Genomic DNA, 17,965 nt, shown 5'->3' on the forward strand with positions numbered 1-17,965 from the left:
TGACGTGTCCAATGTATTAATATTTAAATCTGTTAAAGTAACATTATTTAAAGGATTAATATTATTTAAGGCTTTTAAAACATTTTCTGTATAAGTATTTTCTTTTTTTTTATATTGTAAGTTAATTTTCATTTCGGATTTAATTCTTCTTTGTTGCTTCTCACTCAATTGATGCCATTGTTTTCGCGAAATAGAATGTTTCAATAAATAAGGCTTCATACTTATCTGATGTGTCTCTCACTCCTTTCTTATTCTTCATTGATGAAGAATATTATTCTGCAGTAGTCCAGTGCCTTCCTTCTTACTGATGAACTTTCGCCCAATAATTCGCTCAATTTTTCAACACAATAAAAGCTAATTCTCTTTAGCAGCTCTCGCTGTAATGCGCGGTAATTGTCGTTGTCAAGTAACAACAATAAAGTAATAACAAGCATTTGTTTTCAATAGTTACTATCGCATAGCAACGTAGCTCGGCTGACTATGTTTGAAATGCTAGCAAATTTAAATATTTAAAACCTATATCACACAGTGTATCTTTTTATATTAGTTTTTACTAGCCACTTATTATAACAAAGTTAACAATTTATTGCAAGAATGTTTAATATTAATTACAATAAGTTTTAAATTTTTGATAAATTATTAGCTAGCAAAATAATTTGCATATATACATGATATAAAATGTAAAATATACATTGTCGCAGTCTAAATTAATAAAAAGTGTGTCTCTATAATTACTTTTAACTAATTAAACAACTTTTTTTTGAATTATAAAAATTTATTTTCTATCAAAATATAACAATAATCCTGTACATATTTAAATATTATAATTTTCAAATGTTTGTAAAACTTAATTATAAATAATACATATAAAGATGCTATATTTATGTTTTTAAATGTATTTATGCTTCAATGGCTTTTGTAATTTAACAATAATCTTATTTACAAATATCTTTTTTTAACAGATAATTGGAAACCTTAAATTTTAACTTTTTATCATGCAACTCATAAAATATTGTTATTTTGTTATTAGTTGCATAATATGTTTGCTAATAATAAATATTTTTTAAAAGCAAACTTAAAATGACATCATGTATCATTTCTTATTTCTTTTCCTTATAAGCGCATAATATTATATAATATTTAAGGTATATTCTTAGAATATACTATAATCTTTTAAAAATATATTTCGAATATACTTTAAATATTATATATTTTGCGCTTATAGAGTTATATTTTAATGCTTTAAAAGTAAAAAATAGCATCAACCATTGGTTGAACAATGAAGCAACTACTTACTTCTTTGTTCAACCAATGGTTGACGCTACTTTTAAGCGTCCCATGAATTTGCACCTTTATATTGTAATCAAGATGCATACATTACAAGTGCAATTTATTACTTTAGTTCATTATATATACATAATACCATTTTGTCATACAAACAAATTATTTTTCTTTCGCTATCTTTTAAAAATGAATATAATATTATTTTCAGATACATGACTAATTGTCAGACTGACATTATAAAATTTATTCATCACAAGGTATTTCTTACACACAATTATAAACGTTTCAATTAAAATTGCACTTGTTATATATACATATATTATTATATATATATATATATATATATATATATATCCTATCATATACATGTATATTTACATTATCACAAGAACCTAAATATGGTTTGATCATAGAAGAATTTTTGTCTCGTTATATCTTTTATCACATGAGTATAGTAAACAGGGAAAAGCATCTTAGCAAATTATCCCTGACATTTTGTATCAATCGAGCAACGATAAATTAGATGTCATAATTTGAAAATCACAGAAAAATATTTTGTCATACATTAACGAAATCATCCGGATCACTCATCTGCGCCGATAAACTGAACGCAGTGTCTGTACTAGTTTCACTATTCAAACTCTCGTTTACAAAAGAAGGTTTTACATGAGCGGAGTCGTTCATTTCTCTCATCAAACCCGCCATATCGTCATCAGGATCGATTTCTTGCGCCTCGCCCACTACATCAATCTCCATCGATTGATTGTCAATCATTGACACTTCTCGAGTCGTAGGTTTCTCCTCCTCGAACTAAAAATAAATTATACATAAAATACATTTGGAAATAATTTGTTTCAAATAATCATAAAGACATTCAATTAATCATCTTTGTACCTTTACAGGCTCCAGTTTGCATGACGGCGGCAAGTTCATATGAAAGACACATGAGAATCGAAAATAACAGGCACAGGTTCATGACACTTTACATCCGATCGTATCGCTCCGCATGCCTTGAATAAAACTTGATGTTGGTCCTGTTGTGATCATAGAATAAAAAATGATAGATTAAAATTACATTAATTATATAATCGCTTCTAAAACATAATATAAATATATATGCACATATACCTTTAGAATATGTTTGCGACAATGTTTAGCCGATGGAAAAGTTCTTTCGCCGCATTTCACGCCACCTTCAGTAAACACACACTTGGACATATTTGGCGGTTTCTGAGTTGGTTCAGTTTCCTGAAGTGTATTATTATTATTATTTTTGTTATGCAATTGATTTATATAAATAATGATATATTTATAACATATTACCTGTGCGCGACGTTCTAATGATTTCTTATAAAGTATTGCTTCAGTACCACTCCGTCTGTGATAGCGATTTAAAGCTTTCAACTTTTCGTAAAGTTTCTTTTCTTTCGCAGTTTCCTTAGTCTGATCATGTATACTACCTGCATATTTTTTAAATTAATTTTTTTTACTTATTGAAAAATATAACAATATTCTAACTTGAATGTTTACTTACAAAACGTTTCCTTTTCTTTCTTCAGGGCAAGTAAATACTTTCGTCTTTTTTCTCTCAATATATATTGTAGCCTTCTAAATTGATCGATATAAAGGGATTGGAGCCTAATCAATTTTTCCCTTGCAATATAAACCACCTCCTCCGCGGTAAAAACACCGGCGTGCCTTAAAAAATTGATACTAACAATTGGAAGAGTAAGCAGTATCTTATCTTTGCGCAAAGCACAACTACAACGAAATTATATGAAAACAAACACGCGCACTTTTTATTTTGAAAAAATATAAAAAGCAGATGAGAAATTTAATGAAATTATAATAATGCAAGTTTGTAGGAATGCAAATAAAAAGTTATAACAATTAGTCTTAATCACACAAGTATTCTGTTATGTAGACAAAAGTATATCGTATAACTTTCTTTAAAATTTATAAAGTTCTACAAATTAAAAAAAAATTAAAACTTAATTATCTTTTGATTCTGAAATTTTAATTTAAAATCGCGAAATGAGTATAATTTTTTAAATAATGATTTAGAGATTTTTATCGTAAACTGTTAAAATAACAGAAATATTTAGAATGATAACATTTCAACTATTAATATTAAATACGCTTTAAAAAACCATAAATGACCATCATCAATATAATTTATAAATAGACTCAGACATATTTTGATTATATTACAGCAACAAAAGTACAAAAATATATTAAAGAAATAAGAAATGACATAATATCTCATTTTAAATGTATTATTAAAAAAATATTTGTATGTATTTATGTATACATTTATATCTATGTTATGATATATCCCATACAACACAAATCTTTTAGTCATATTACAGCAATGTTGCAAAAATATTGTAGCAACATTGCTGGAATATAATTAAAAGATTCGTGCTATATGGTATATTTACCCTCTTATATATATATACAGGGAGATCCCGAAAAACCTTCCGTCTTTAAAATGACGTATTCCTGATACTATTCTAAGACAATTTTTTCTTTACCAAAATTTGATTTGAAGCGTAGTTTTTGAATTATAAGCAAAAATAGTTAGTAAATCATGCGTCGGGTACAGGAGGCAGGCAGGGGCGGCCCGACGCGCCGCGAGCGCGGGCGCAGCTGACCGACAGGCGATTACCACTGCATGAGTCACTAACTATTTTATCTTATAACATAAAATTATGCTTGAAATAAAATTTTGGTAAAGAAGAAAATGTCTTAGAATTACATCAGGAATACGTGTTCCTTAAAATAATGTTAATTATTAAAAGTTATTCCGGATCGCCGACCGTCGAACGTTGTAATCAGCTGATTGCTACACGCGATGTATGTATGGCGGAGTGTGTGCGTAAAAGAGAGAGAGAGAGAGAGAGAGAGAGAGAGAGAGAGAGATTGCTCACTCACCTTGTAGCAGCGTAGCGAATCTTTATGCTACGTATTGTTGTAACTGCTGCACGATTATCAGATCGCTGCACCGCTGATGTTAGAGATGCGCGACACATCGAAACTTTCTCACTTCGAAACACTTTTACACTCGATTAACACAGATTACGCGATAACGAGTTTATTATTCTGTTTATTACTCACTCGATTCACATCGTTTTATCGAGACTAAAAATTACTTTAAAAGAAACGCGAGAGAACACATGACTCGACGCGAAGCGACGGACCGCGGAGACTGCGCGACCACGAGGGTTATGTGTTGCCAGAAACGCGACACGCGACATCTAACAATAAACGACTTGCACGACTGACGCGAGATAAGACGAACAATCGGCTAAAACTTTCTCATTGCGAATGCGGTAGAAAACATGAAACGTATAAAACATGAAACGTACTTAAAATAATTAATTATTTATTATAAATAATAACTATTTTTAATCATAATAAATAATTATTATTTTAAAAAGCATGTGTTATGCGTTATTACATTTTCGAAACTATTGCATTCACGATGCGAAGATTTCAGTCAATCGCAGGAATAATGTAATTAACAAATTACATTTGGGAAAATTTATTTTTATTCTGCTCACAATAAAATGTTCCAACGTGAAAATGTATTGGTCGCTCTGAAAAGAGCGGATTGATTAAAAAAAATTTTAGAGCAGATGCTCAAAATGCCCGCCATCCATCCTAACGCAAGCTCTCATGCGTTTTAATAAATTTCTTTCGACGTTTTCCATTATTTCTTCGTCGATATTCCAAATAGCGAATCGTAATCTTGTCTCTAGATCTTCGATATTTTCGGGAAGCGTTTTATAAATGATTTCCTTACAGTATCCCCATAAGAAAAAATCTAGAGGGTTGAGATCCGGAGATCTTGCGGGCCAACGTATCGGGCCGTATCGACCCATCCAGCGTCCAGGAAAATTCTCGTTCAAAAAATTTGTAACAATTCTGGCGTTGTGTGGCCCAGCACCGTCTTGTTGAAAGATAATATTATTTCTTTCAAATAATGGCACATCTTCCAGGAAATGTGGTAGATTTTCTGTTAAAAAATCGACGTAGGTTCCTCCAGTTAAAATGTCTGGAAGAATAACCGGACCAAGAATTTCAGTGCCCATTATTCCAGCCCATACATTAATCTTCCAACGAGTTTGAAAATTTCGTAATCGCGTGACTCTCGGATTTTCTTCGCTCCAAAAGTGCATATTATGCACATTAAAAATTCCTTCTTGTGTGAATAGCGATTCATCGCTGAATATCACACGAGAGGAATATCTTGGATCTTGATCGACGTTTCGCAAAAAATTTTCGCAAAACGTTCGTCTTGCAGGGTAATCTGCTGGTCGTAAATGCTGCACGCGTGTATAATGAAACGCGTGCAACTTTTCTTCTTTTAATATTCTTTGTACGGTTGTATACGATAAATCATGTTCTCGAGCGACTACCCGAATACTTGTTTCGGGATTATCCTCGAAAGTACGTAGAACTCTTTCTGTATTCCGTACATTTCTAACGCTGCGATTTCTCCCAGCGTCATGTTTGTTCGGCAGGACACTGCCAGTATCGTATAATCTTTGAGCTGCTCCAAGTATGACATGACCCGATGGATGTCTTCGGTTTGGATATAATTCGGCGTATCTTCTTGCAGCAGGATTCTGCTGCCCGTGACACTCGCCAAGTGCCATCAGCATGTCGTAGTATTCTTGATTTGTGTACGCTGCCATATCTTCTTCGCGCTTATTGATATCGCTTATTGAGATCGCTGATAATCGCAAGCTTATTGATTGCATTATCGATCGTGCGTTTAATTTATACGATCTTCGCTGGGGGTCTGCGTCCCTCCTCGCCTCCCGCGACCAATCGCTAATAAGCGTGCGCGACATTCGCGATTGGTCGCGGGAGGCGAGGAGGGGCGCAGACCCCCAGCGAAGATCGTATAAATTAAACGCACGATCGATAATGCAATCAATAAGCTTGCGATTATCAGCGATCTCAATAAGCGATATCAATAAGCGCGAAGAAGATATGGCAGCGTACACAAATCAAGAATACTACGACATGCTGATGGCACTTGGCGAGTGTCACGGGCAGCAGAATCCTGCTGCAAGAAGATACGCCGAATTATATCCAAACCGAAGACATCCATCGGGTCATGTCATACTTGGAGCAGCTCAAAGATTATACGATACTGGCAGTGTCCTGCCGAACAAACATGACGCTGGGAGAAATCGCAGCGTTAGAAATGTACGGAATACAGAAAGAGTTCTACGTACTTTCGAGGATAATCCCGAAACAAGTATTCGGGTAGTCGCTCGAGAACATGATTTATCGTATACAACCGTACAAAGAATATTAAAAGAAGAAAAGTTGCACGCGTTTCATTATACACGCGTGCAGCATTTACGACCAGCAGATTACCCTGCAAGACGAACGTTTTGCGAAAATTTTTTGCGAAACGTCGATCAAGATCCAAGATATTCCTCTCGTGTGATATTCAGCGATGAATCGCTATTCACACAAGAAGGAATTTTTAATGTGCATAATATGCACTTTTGGAGCGAAGAAAATCCGAGAGTCACGCGATTACGAAATTTTCAAACTCGAAGATTAATGTATGGGCTGGAATAATGGGCACTGAAATTCTTGGTCCGGTTATTCTTCCAGACATTTTAACTGGAGGAACCTACGTCGATTTTTTAACAGAAAATCTACCACATTTCCTGGAAGATGTGCCATTATTTGAAAGAAATAATATTATCTTTCAACAAGACGGTGCTGGGCCACACAACGCCAGAATTGTTACAAATTTTTTGAACGAGAATTTTCCTGGACGCTGGATGGGTCGATACGGCCCGATACGTTGGCCCGCAAGATCTCCGGATCTCAACCCTCTAGATTTTTTCTTATGGGGATACTGTAAGGAAATCATTTATAAAACGCTTCCCGAAAATATCGAAGATCTAGAGACAAGATTACGATTCGCTATTTGGAATATCGACGAAGAAATAATGGAAAACGTCGAAAGAAATTTATTAAAACGCATGAGAGCTTGCGTTAGGATGGATGGCGGGCATTTTGAGCATCTGCTCTAAAATTTTTTTTAATCAATCCGCTCTTTTCAGAGCGACCAATACATTTTCACGTTGGAACATTTTATTGTGAGCAGAATAAAAATAAATTTTCCCAAATGTAATTTGTTAATTACATTATTCCTGCGATTGACTGAAATCTTCGCATCGTGAATGCAATAGTTTCAAAAATGTAATAACGCATAACACATGCTTTTTAAAATAATAATTATTTATTATGATTAAAAATAGTTATTATTTATAATAAATAATTAATTATTTTAAGTACGTTTCATGTTTTATACGTTTCATGTTTTCTACCGCATTCGCAATGAGAAAGTTTTAGCCGATTGTTCGTCTTATCTCGCGTCAGTCGTGCAAGTCGTTTATTGTTAGATGTCGCGTGTCGCGTTTCTGGCAACACATAACCCTCGTGGTCGCGCAGTCTCCGCGGTCCGTCGCTTCGCGTCGAGTCATGTGTTCTCTCGCGTTTCTTTTAAAGTAATTTTTAGTCTCGATAAAACGATGTGAATCGAGTGAGTAATAAACAGAATAATAAACTCGTTATCGCGTAATCTGTGTTAATCGAGTGTAAAAGTGTTTCGAAGTGAGAAAGTTTCGATGTGTCGCGCATCTCTAACATCAGCGGTGCAGCGATCTGATAATCGTGCAGCAGTTACAACAATACGTAGCATAAAGATTCGCTACGCTGCTACAAGGTGAGTGAGCAATCTCTCTCTCTCTCTCTCTCTCTCTCTCTCTCTCTCTCTCTCTCTTTTACGCACACACTCCGCCATACACACATCGCGTGTAGCAATCAGCTGATTACAACGTTCGACGGTCGGCGATCCGGAATAACTTTTAATAATTAACATTATTTTAAGGAACACGTATTCCTGATGTAATTCTAAGACATTTTCTTCTTTACCAAAATTTTATTTCAAGCATAATTTTATGTTATAAGATAAAATAGTTAGTGACTCATGCAGTGGTAATCGCCTGTCGGTCAGCTGCGCCCGCGCTCGCGGCGCGTCGGGCCGCCCCTGCCTGCCTCCTGTACCCGACGCATGATTTACTAACTATTTTTGCTTATAATTCAAAAACTACGCTTCAAATCAAATTTTGGTAAAGAAAAAATTGTCTTAGAATAGTATCAGGAATACGTCATTTTAAAGACGGAAGGTTTTTCGGGATCTCCCTGTATATATATATATATATATATATATATATATAAATTATGTATCAATCTCAGTCTTGTTTTGTCTATGCTTGCTGTTAATTGCCCATGCTTGCTTGTAATATCTGGCAGTAACAAACCTGTAAAATTAATAAAATTGTAATAAAATTAATTTTATTTCTTAAGTCTTGGGAAGTTTTTCTCTTTTATATTAAATTTTGTTACCTTAAGAATGATGAAAATAATATCAAATTCTCTGGTAATTCTTTTGCAAATATAGCTCCTTTAAGTTTAAAATATTTATTTTTAATTCCAATGGATTACATATCGAGACATTAATTCCGATCTAGTTTTCTGCATTTCAAGTCATGATCTGAATGTGTTGAGATAACCACCAGCTAAGGAATCCTTGGATGGAACTTGATCTCTTTCTAACATAACACAAGCTATCAAAATCTTGTGCCAAAGTAGCTGCTTCCAGATTACAACAGATCAAAGTTTTCCCAAATATATATCTGTATATATAAAAATAAAAGAATTAAATTAATAAAATAAATAAAATCTGTATATATGATGCAAAGAGAAAAAGTTTTAATTTAATAATTTTTATTTTTTATATACTTTTACCTTAATGCCTTATCAAATTTATGATCATAATTCAACTTGGATATCATGGGTATAGCATCAGAAGTCTACGAATATAAATATCCTTTACGTGAAGTCTATTTATAGAAGCATAAAAGTCATTTCTCCTAGCAATCGTTGATTGTTCATTTTTTTTTAAATTTTTGTGCCGAATTTATCAATTTCCACAAAGTGATAAAACAAACGATTCTCTACAGGCACTTCAACAGTTATATAAATGTTCTTGTTGCAAATGAAGTTCTCATCCATAATAACTGGCTTACTTCTTGGACCATATATCTGGCCATTTATCTCTTTCATCCTATAATAAGAGATAATAGATATTATAGCCCGAGAGACTATAACTTATTTTAGTAATTATATAAAACATTCGCGAATATCGTAAAGAACATTCGCGAGCCGCGCCAAGAACCGCTAACTCAGCGAACTACCGTCGCTCACCGGAAACGCGAAAGACGCTAACGAAGGAATTCGACTTTGAACTTCCTTCGTTTGCATTTTGACTATGAACGCCACAGAAAACCCCATGACCATATATGGTCATGTTGCCAGGCGATCCCCTCCAAAAAACCCTTCAAAACAGAGGGAATAAAAGCCGTCCACCGCAAATCCGCGGCGGACAGTCACAAGTAATAAATCAATCACTAAAGTAGTGCCGAGTGCTAAACCGTTAAAATTGTGCAACGAAGACACCCAAAGAAATTGTAAACGCTCTAAATCTATTTACGAACGATTCGAGGAAAGGACAACGAAGAGAAGGCTCGAAAGAAACTGATAAGAATAGAAGATATTAAGTGAATATATATTTGTAAACTAAAAATACAATAAAAACTCTAAAGGATAATACGGTTCTATTTTATACTCCCGGCTACCCCACACCCCGTGCCCCGCCGGGCACGACAATATGTTTTCTATAATAAGAGATAATAGATATGTTTAAAATACTTTACTAAAATGTTACTAAAATAACTTTAAAAATTATTTTTTTTTACCTTCAGTAATGAATTGACTGCCACGATCTTGTTTAGCATATAATTTTTATATTTCTGTTTTTTTGATTATATAATTCTAGCAAACACTCTTTCTCGATGCGTTTCATTTGCTCATACTATATTAAACACATTTTTTAATGTTCACACATACACACACACACACACACATATAAATTAATAAGATAATTTTTGCATTTAATTTTACGAATTTTATCAACATAACCTTACATTTTAGGGCCGGAACACAGACTCTTGCTTCTTCTTCCTTTAATTTGAGTGGCCCCTAATTCCCAAAAGGAATATAAGATACTGGCCAAAAACTGGTATACGGTGCTACTGTCGAAGCCCTCGAGAGAGGGAGAAACTCAAAAATTAATTAAAATAAAAATCACGCGAAGAACGCGCAAGAACACGTCGCGCACGAAGGATCGGCCGCTCGCGAGTCGCGCGAAATAAATGGACACTCTTTGAAGGCAACTAGGAACTTTAATGCACAACACAGAACACAAACGATAACGTTATAACACAGAATAATAATACGAATAGCACAACGGATCGGCACGGGGGAAAACGCGTCCGCACAGCTAGACAGCTGGCTTCAAACTCAGCTGACGGTCGTTGTTTATCAACATTCTTCTTGACGACGGGATCCGGACAACGGCAGGGCCGTGATGACTCGGGCGCGCGCGTAACAGTATTATGCAAAAGTGATGCTCTCGGCCTTTGAAAAAAATTAAAAGATAAAACACAAATTGAAAACTGAAAATAGCTAATGAATGAGTTATTTGCGTGTGGCACAGGTCGATATAATTGGCTATGGTCAATTGCAGCGTAGTCAAATGGGATGCTCCCATCAAATTCTTTATGCATACGTTTATGCATTTTTATACAAGTATAGGCCGCAGCACACACTTTTGCATAAGCGCATAACCATAAGCATAAGGAAATTGATTGGTCCCCAAGTATATGCATAAGAAAATGAACCAATCAATTTTCTTATGCTTATATGATTATGCGCTTATGCAAAAGTGTGTGCTGCGGCCTTTTGTCTGGATTTCATATTAGGTCTGAAGAGACCATTTATGTCGCGTTTGTTATGTTCGCTTTCGTGATGAAAGCATTATTCTATTTTTATTTGTTGCTTATTATATCAAAGAAAGATAGAATGAAGCCCATTCTATAATGGCAGTAAGCAATACAGAATAAGGAGTAAGAAGTAAGATATTTGATGAATTAAAAACCGAGAATAAACCGAAATGGGCAAATCTCATCATTTCATACTCCTTTGTTTGTATATAAATATTTTAATTAATATAATAAACATTAAATATGAATATTTTACAATGTAAAAATAATATTTATATACAGCAGCAATGCAGCATGCTCTGCCGTCATACGATTACATTTAATTTTTAAAATACAATTTTAAAGAAATATTTTAAAATAATTATTAAAATAAACATTAAATAATATTTATATAATGTTTATTTTAATAATTATTTATTTTAAAATATTTCTTTAAAATTGTATTTTAAAAATTAAATGTAATCGTATGACGGCAGAGCATGCTGCATTGCTGCTGTGTTTCTGCTGTTATAGCGTGCTTGCACAAGTTTGATATTTCTGATGAGATTTTGCTATTACACTGTGACAACAGATTATGCGTACTCTCAGTATGCATTCTGCCGACACATTATTCCAGCATTGAATTGTTCTATTTATGCTGGTAAAACTCTGCTTTATTTCTGCTGCATTTCTATCATTACATCGTAACACACGTTATGCTCAACTTTTGCTGTGTTTCTGACAACATTAACTGAAACGGCATATTTTGCTAGAATATTAACAACATTCTGCTGACATAGTATGTAACACATAAATTGTAAAACGTGCTCTATCCGATTTTGCTATCTGGGTATATATATATATATATATATATATATATATATATATATATATTTACAGGGTGTCCCATTTAACTTGACACATCAAAATATCTCGTAAAATCTAAAAGATACGAAAAAATGTTTTAGACAAAAGTTGTATGGTTTCAAGGGGGACATAAGATGTCATTAGTTTGAGCTTGAAGAGTTACCTGAAGGTCACATGAAAGTCACCACCAACTTTTTAAATGGGACATATACTTTTGCATATTCTTGTAGCTTATCTCGAGAGTTTTCCAAAACACTATAATTAAGTATTTTTTCATTAATTACTTGTTGAGTTATAAGGCTTGAAATTATTTCTTAATTTTACATAAACCATAAAATATCTTGTAAAATATTTATTTTTCGATTACCTTACCTTAATACTTTTATGCACAAAATAATGAGAGGAATCAATTGGTGTAACGAAAACACATAGTTGTTACTAAGAAAAAATATGTAATTTGCAATTAACAATTCCATATTTTTTTTTTAAAAACAACTTTATGTTTTCTTTACACTAATTGATTCCTCTCATTATTTTGTGCATAAGTATTAAGGTAAGGTAATCGAGAAATGAATATTTTACTAGATATTTTATGGTTTATGTAAAATTAAGAAATGATTTCAAGCCTTGTAACTCAAGAAGTATTTAACGAAAAGGTAGTTAATTATAGTGTTTTAGAAAGCACTCGTGATAAGCTACAAGAATATGCAAAAGCATATAGGGTGTTCCATTTAAAAAGTTGGTAGTGACCTTCATGTGACATTCAAGTGATTCTTCGAGTTCAAACTAATGATACCATCTTATGTCCCCCTTAAAACCATACAACTTTTGTCTGAAACATTTCTTCATTTTAGGAGATATTTCAATGTGTCAAGTTAAATGGGACACCCTATATATATATATATATATATATATATATATATATATATATATATATACACAGGGTGGCCCATTTTAATTTCCCCAGCCAAATATTTCGGAAAATAATGAAAAATCAAAAAAATGTTAATATAAGATGGTACCATTGGTTTGACCTTGAAGAATTATTTGAAGGTCACATGAAGGTCACCTTCAATTTCTTAAATGGAACCTACATTTTCTCATTACATATTCTTGTAGCTTATCTCGAGAGTTTTCCAAAACACTATAATAAAATATTTTTTTATTGAGTACTTTTCGAGTTATGAGGCTTGAAATCATTTCTTAATTTAACATAAACCGTAATATATCTAGTAAAATATTCATTTTTCGATTATCTTGCCTTAATACTTTTATGTACAAAATAATGAAAGAAATCAATTGGTGTAAAAAAAAACACATAGTTGTTTCAAAGAAAAAATATGTAATTGTTAATTGCAAATTACATATTTTTTCTTACAAATAACTATGTGTTTTCTTTACACCAATTGATTTATCTCTTTATTTTGTACATAAAAGTATTAAGGCAAGATAATCGAAAAATGAATATTTTACTAGATATATTACGGTTTATGTTAAATTAAGAAATGATTTGAAGCCTCATAACTTGAAAAGTACTCAATAAAAAAATATTTTATTATAGTGTTTTGGAAAGCTCTCGAGATAAGCTACTATAATATGTAATGAGAAAATGTAGATTCCATTTAAGAAATTGAAGGTGACCTTCATGTGACCTTCAAATAACTCTTCAAGGTCAAACCAATAGTGCCATCTTATGTCCCCCTAGAAACCATACAACTTTTGTCTGAAACATTTTTTCGATTCTTCATTATTTTCCGAAATATTTGGCTGGGGAAATTAAAATGGGTCACCCTGTATATATAATTATCATTATACATGTAGGGAATATTTCTGCGTAACTATATTTGTGTCTACGTAGGCAAATGTAATAAATGACTATGTACAAAGAGAAAGCTGAGAGCGGCCACCTCGCTTTAACGAGCACATTGTCTTAATGCGCCGCCTGGCAAAGTGAACGTTAACTACATTCATTACAGTCGATAATAATACATGATTCGTATCTGAGCTATGGTTCGTGTCTGAGCTATGGTTCATGTCCGAGCTATAGTTCATATCCGAACTATTCACATGAGATGGACATGAGAGTTAGACAAGAGCCGATAATCGTTCTGCTTTTGTCTCACCAATGATGGCAGATCACGCGACGGTAGGCATGAGGCGAGCGGTGATTTTCTATCGTAAAGCTCATGTCTCCTTCCATTCCTTGTCGGCCCCGTTTCATCTTTCACGCGCTACATTTTATATAATTCGGATAGGATTTCGAGACGACTTCGAGCGCCCAATACATAGAAAAAAATTTATTTATTTATTATAAAGACATTTATTAAAAATGTTTTTTAATAAAACCTTTTCTTTTTATTTAAAATGATTATATCTGTATTTTATAAATGCTTGCAACTTATATTATTAATGTTTTATTTTATATATTTTTTAAATAATTAATTTGAAAAATATACATATCGATGATGCGAATGATATCTTACTTTGATGCATTTGCATGTTAGTGTTAGACATGAAAAACATAATGTAATACAACATCTAATGTATCGAATGCTGTGAACAGTTTTCTTGTAAAAAAATAAAGTTTCAATAAGATTACTCACACATATACGGCACAATACAGCATCTAATGCGCTAAATATTGTATTACATTATGTTTTTCATGTTTTTATGATAAATATCATCCTGGCTCATGTAAAAGAATTACGTTTCATTGTCGTGATTTCGCGGCTATTTGATGCTATGAAACAAGTAATGCGCGATAACACAATGGAAATAATCAGTCAGCGTAGCGAGCTTTACAAGTGACGTTCGATTCTGCGGTGCTTCATTATCTGTGCATAACAGATCTCTTCTATTGTTATAAATTTATATTTTTTTTAACGATCTGTGAGATCTGTGTATTTTGCAACACGTGTTATCGTTTCTTTTATAGAATACGACACATTATCTGTAAATATTTCTGCGTGTACACGTACGTGCGTGTATGCTTTTATTGTGTCGGTTGTGTAATTTTTTTATTTTTTATTTTTATTTTTTATTTTATCACGTGTTGTATTTCTCTTTTATTTCTACTTTTAAGTTCTTTTAATTTTATTTTTTTTTGTTTTGCATTATAATAAACAACAATCACTATGTCGAGTCAGTGCCCTGTAGATAGTTATTATGATAAGTGCGTGTACAAAGAGTGTAAGAATGGGAGATTTTCGCATGAGAAACGGCTATTCCAATTTCCAATGCAAAAGGATACAAGATGCAATACATGGATACGCAATACAGGTATATTTTTGTGCAATAATTGTCATTATTTTATTAATTTTTTGTCTTTTCTGTTCCCAAATTCAATACATATTATTTGTTATTTTATTATTTTAATTATTATTATTTATTAATTTATTATTTATTATTTATTAATTTATTATTTATTATTTATTATTTTAATTTTATTATTTCATAAAATAAAAATAAAAAAAAACGACAGCAGTAAGATTCGAACTCGGGTCAGCGCCGTGACAAGCAGACATCTTACGTGAATTGCTATGCGCTATTACGAAGTAGCGCTTTATCGAATTGATTATAACCGACACGCCTGACAGTAAATTTTTTTTATCAAACATTCGATATACCAATTGCTATGTCAGCTTGAAGTAAGCATGTAATCGTAATTTTCATAATGAGTTATATTTTTGTTACAGGAAATACAAGGAAATACAAAGTTGGAAAAATTGTCTGCCAATACCCTTAGAAAATTAGGAATATGTGAAGATCATTTCGTTATGACATCATTTACAAACACAACAAAAGTACGATTAAGAAAGGATGCTGTACCAATTGCGTATGAAAACGCTGGCTCAAATTCTGCAAACGAAAATGTTGAAGTAGGTGAAATGCAAAGAGATATTACAGAAGCACTTTCACCCAACGATGAAAATCTAATAATGGAGGAGCAAATATCTGAAGAGTGTGCTCTACGGACATACAGGCCTGTAGCTTTAAATTTCGAAATATCTGCGAAAGAAGAAAACGTAATGGAATGGATGCATTGGAACCACTCATACATTAAGATATTGAATGTAAAAGCAACGAAAGAAATGTTGAATGCAAAGATGATAGCATTGCAAAAAATAATAAAGAAAAAAGTGATCTAAAAGCAAAAAACAAAGCATTGAAAATTGAGAATTTGAATTTGCGGCAAAAAATTAAGTGCTTAGAATTTCGAATTCAAAGGATGGCACAAACATGTAAGTGTAAAAATTCAAATAAAAAGAAAGAAAAGAAAAAAGTGCTAAAAAATTTAATAAATGTACAAGAACTGCATCCTGTAGCAAAGACCATGATACATTTACAACTGCATACAACACGTACACGATATACTGAGGAAGAGAAAATACTTTCAAAACAATTATATTATTATTCAGCGTCAGCATTTTGCCGTTTGAAGAAAGCAGGTTGCAATTTCCCTGGACAAAGAACAACAATTAGAAGATGGGTAGACGAATATAATAGAAAATCAGGATTTTGTGATATTATATTTCAAAAATTGAAAGAAAAAATTGCACAAATTCCTGAGGAAGAAAGAATGTGTGCCTTGAAATGGGACGAGATGTTTATTAAAAGCTATGAAGAATATTCCTCAAAATTAGAACGAAATAGAAGGTCTTGTTGATCTAGGACCTTTGGGCAGACAAACAGAAAGAACGAGGTGCGTTTTTGTCTTTTGCCTTGATAGCTTAAATGCACGTCATCCATGGCGACAACCATTGGCATATTATCTTCCAGGTAAATGTATGAAATCACATGAAATAATTCACTTAGTTGAGATGTGTCTAGATAAATTGAATGACACAGGTGCGAATGTGAAACTTTTGACATGTGATCAAGGTACAAATAATCAAGCCACTTATAATCAACTAGGCGTTGATGTAGAAAATCCATATTTTATATATAATAATAAAAAATATTATACTTCATATGATGATTTTCCGCATCTAGTAAAAAGATTAGCGAGTTTTCTTAGAACACATGACAATATATATGGCAAAGGAGAAATAATTGCATCATATTCTGATTTTGTGAAAACCTGGAGTATTGATAATGCGACAAAAGGAGGCTCTAATTTATTGTCCCATATTTCAAGGGCACATATTAATCTAAATTGTTTTGAAGCAATGAATGTAAAAAGAGCGTTTCAATTATTTAGCCATACATTCGCATGTGCAATTAAAATAGCCGGTGACTCAAAAGAATTAAATTCAAATATATTGGAAGCGACAGCTGATTTTGCAGAGCATATAAACAACGTAATTGATGCTTGCAACTCCTACAGTTTTAATGTCACATTCAGCGGAAAACGATCATTATCAAGGAAAAATCCAGATATTGAAGATCTGTTATCAAACTTTGTGCAGTGGTGTTCAGGGTGGTCAAAATTTTCGGACAGAATATATCAAGTTCCTTGTTTCAAAGGTTTTATCATTACGACACAAGCAATTTTTGCTTTGTGTAAAGAACTTGTAAGTAAAAATGAAGAATTTGAACTTGCAACAGGTTTATGCAACCAGGATTCAGTGGAACATTTATTTTCAAAACTTCGGCAACGAGGAGAATTTAATTCAAATCCAACTGCAAGAATGGTCCGACTATCAATTAGACATATATTATCCACTGGTTACATTCAGACAAGCGATAAAGGCAATGTGCAATGCTCTGAAAGTGAAGCTCTCATTAATTAACCGAATCAAATTATTAAGACGGTTGAAAATTGTATGAGTGCAAATAATGTTGTTGCTGTTGATGATGTTGAAGACGATGTTGATGATACCGATTTAGTAACAGAATTACTTGACAAACATTCAGACATTCTTGAGGAATATGATGTGGACATAAATAAT

At 32.7% G+C, this 17,965-nt stretch overlaps 1 long non-coding RNA gene and 1 pseudogene across 1 annotated transcript; both read right to left on the reverse strand.

The window, feature by feature from the left end:
* Positions 1 to 1,648: 1,648 nt before the first annotated feature.
* On the reverse strand, positions 1,649 to 4,316 carry LOC105252196 (annotated as a pseudogene).
* Positions 4,317 to 8,736: 4,420 nt separating this feature from the next.
* Positions 8,737 to 10,760, reverse strand: LOC112638179. The gene is made up of 3 exons (XR_003122900.1): positions 10,371 to 10,760; positions 9,133 to 9,451; positions 8,737 to 9,020 (listed from the first exon to the last, which is right to left on the reverse strand). It is a non-coding gene; the product is annotated as an uncharacterized LOC112638179 (long non-coding RNA).
* Positions 10,761 to 17,965: the final 7,205 nt, after the last annotated feature.

This window comes from Camponotus floridanus, unplaced genomic scaffold (genome assembly GCF_003227725.1).
Source record: "Camponotus floridanus strain SB8 unplaced genomic scaffold, Cflo_v7.5 scaffold258, whole genome shotgun sequence".
NCBI classification, from domain to species: Eukaryota; Metazoa; Arthropoda; class Insecta; order Hymenoptera; family Formicidae; genus Camponotus; species Camponotus floridanus.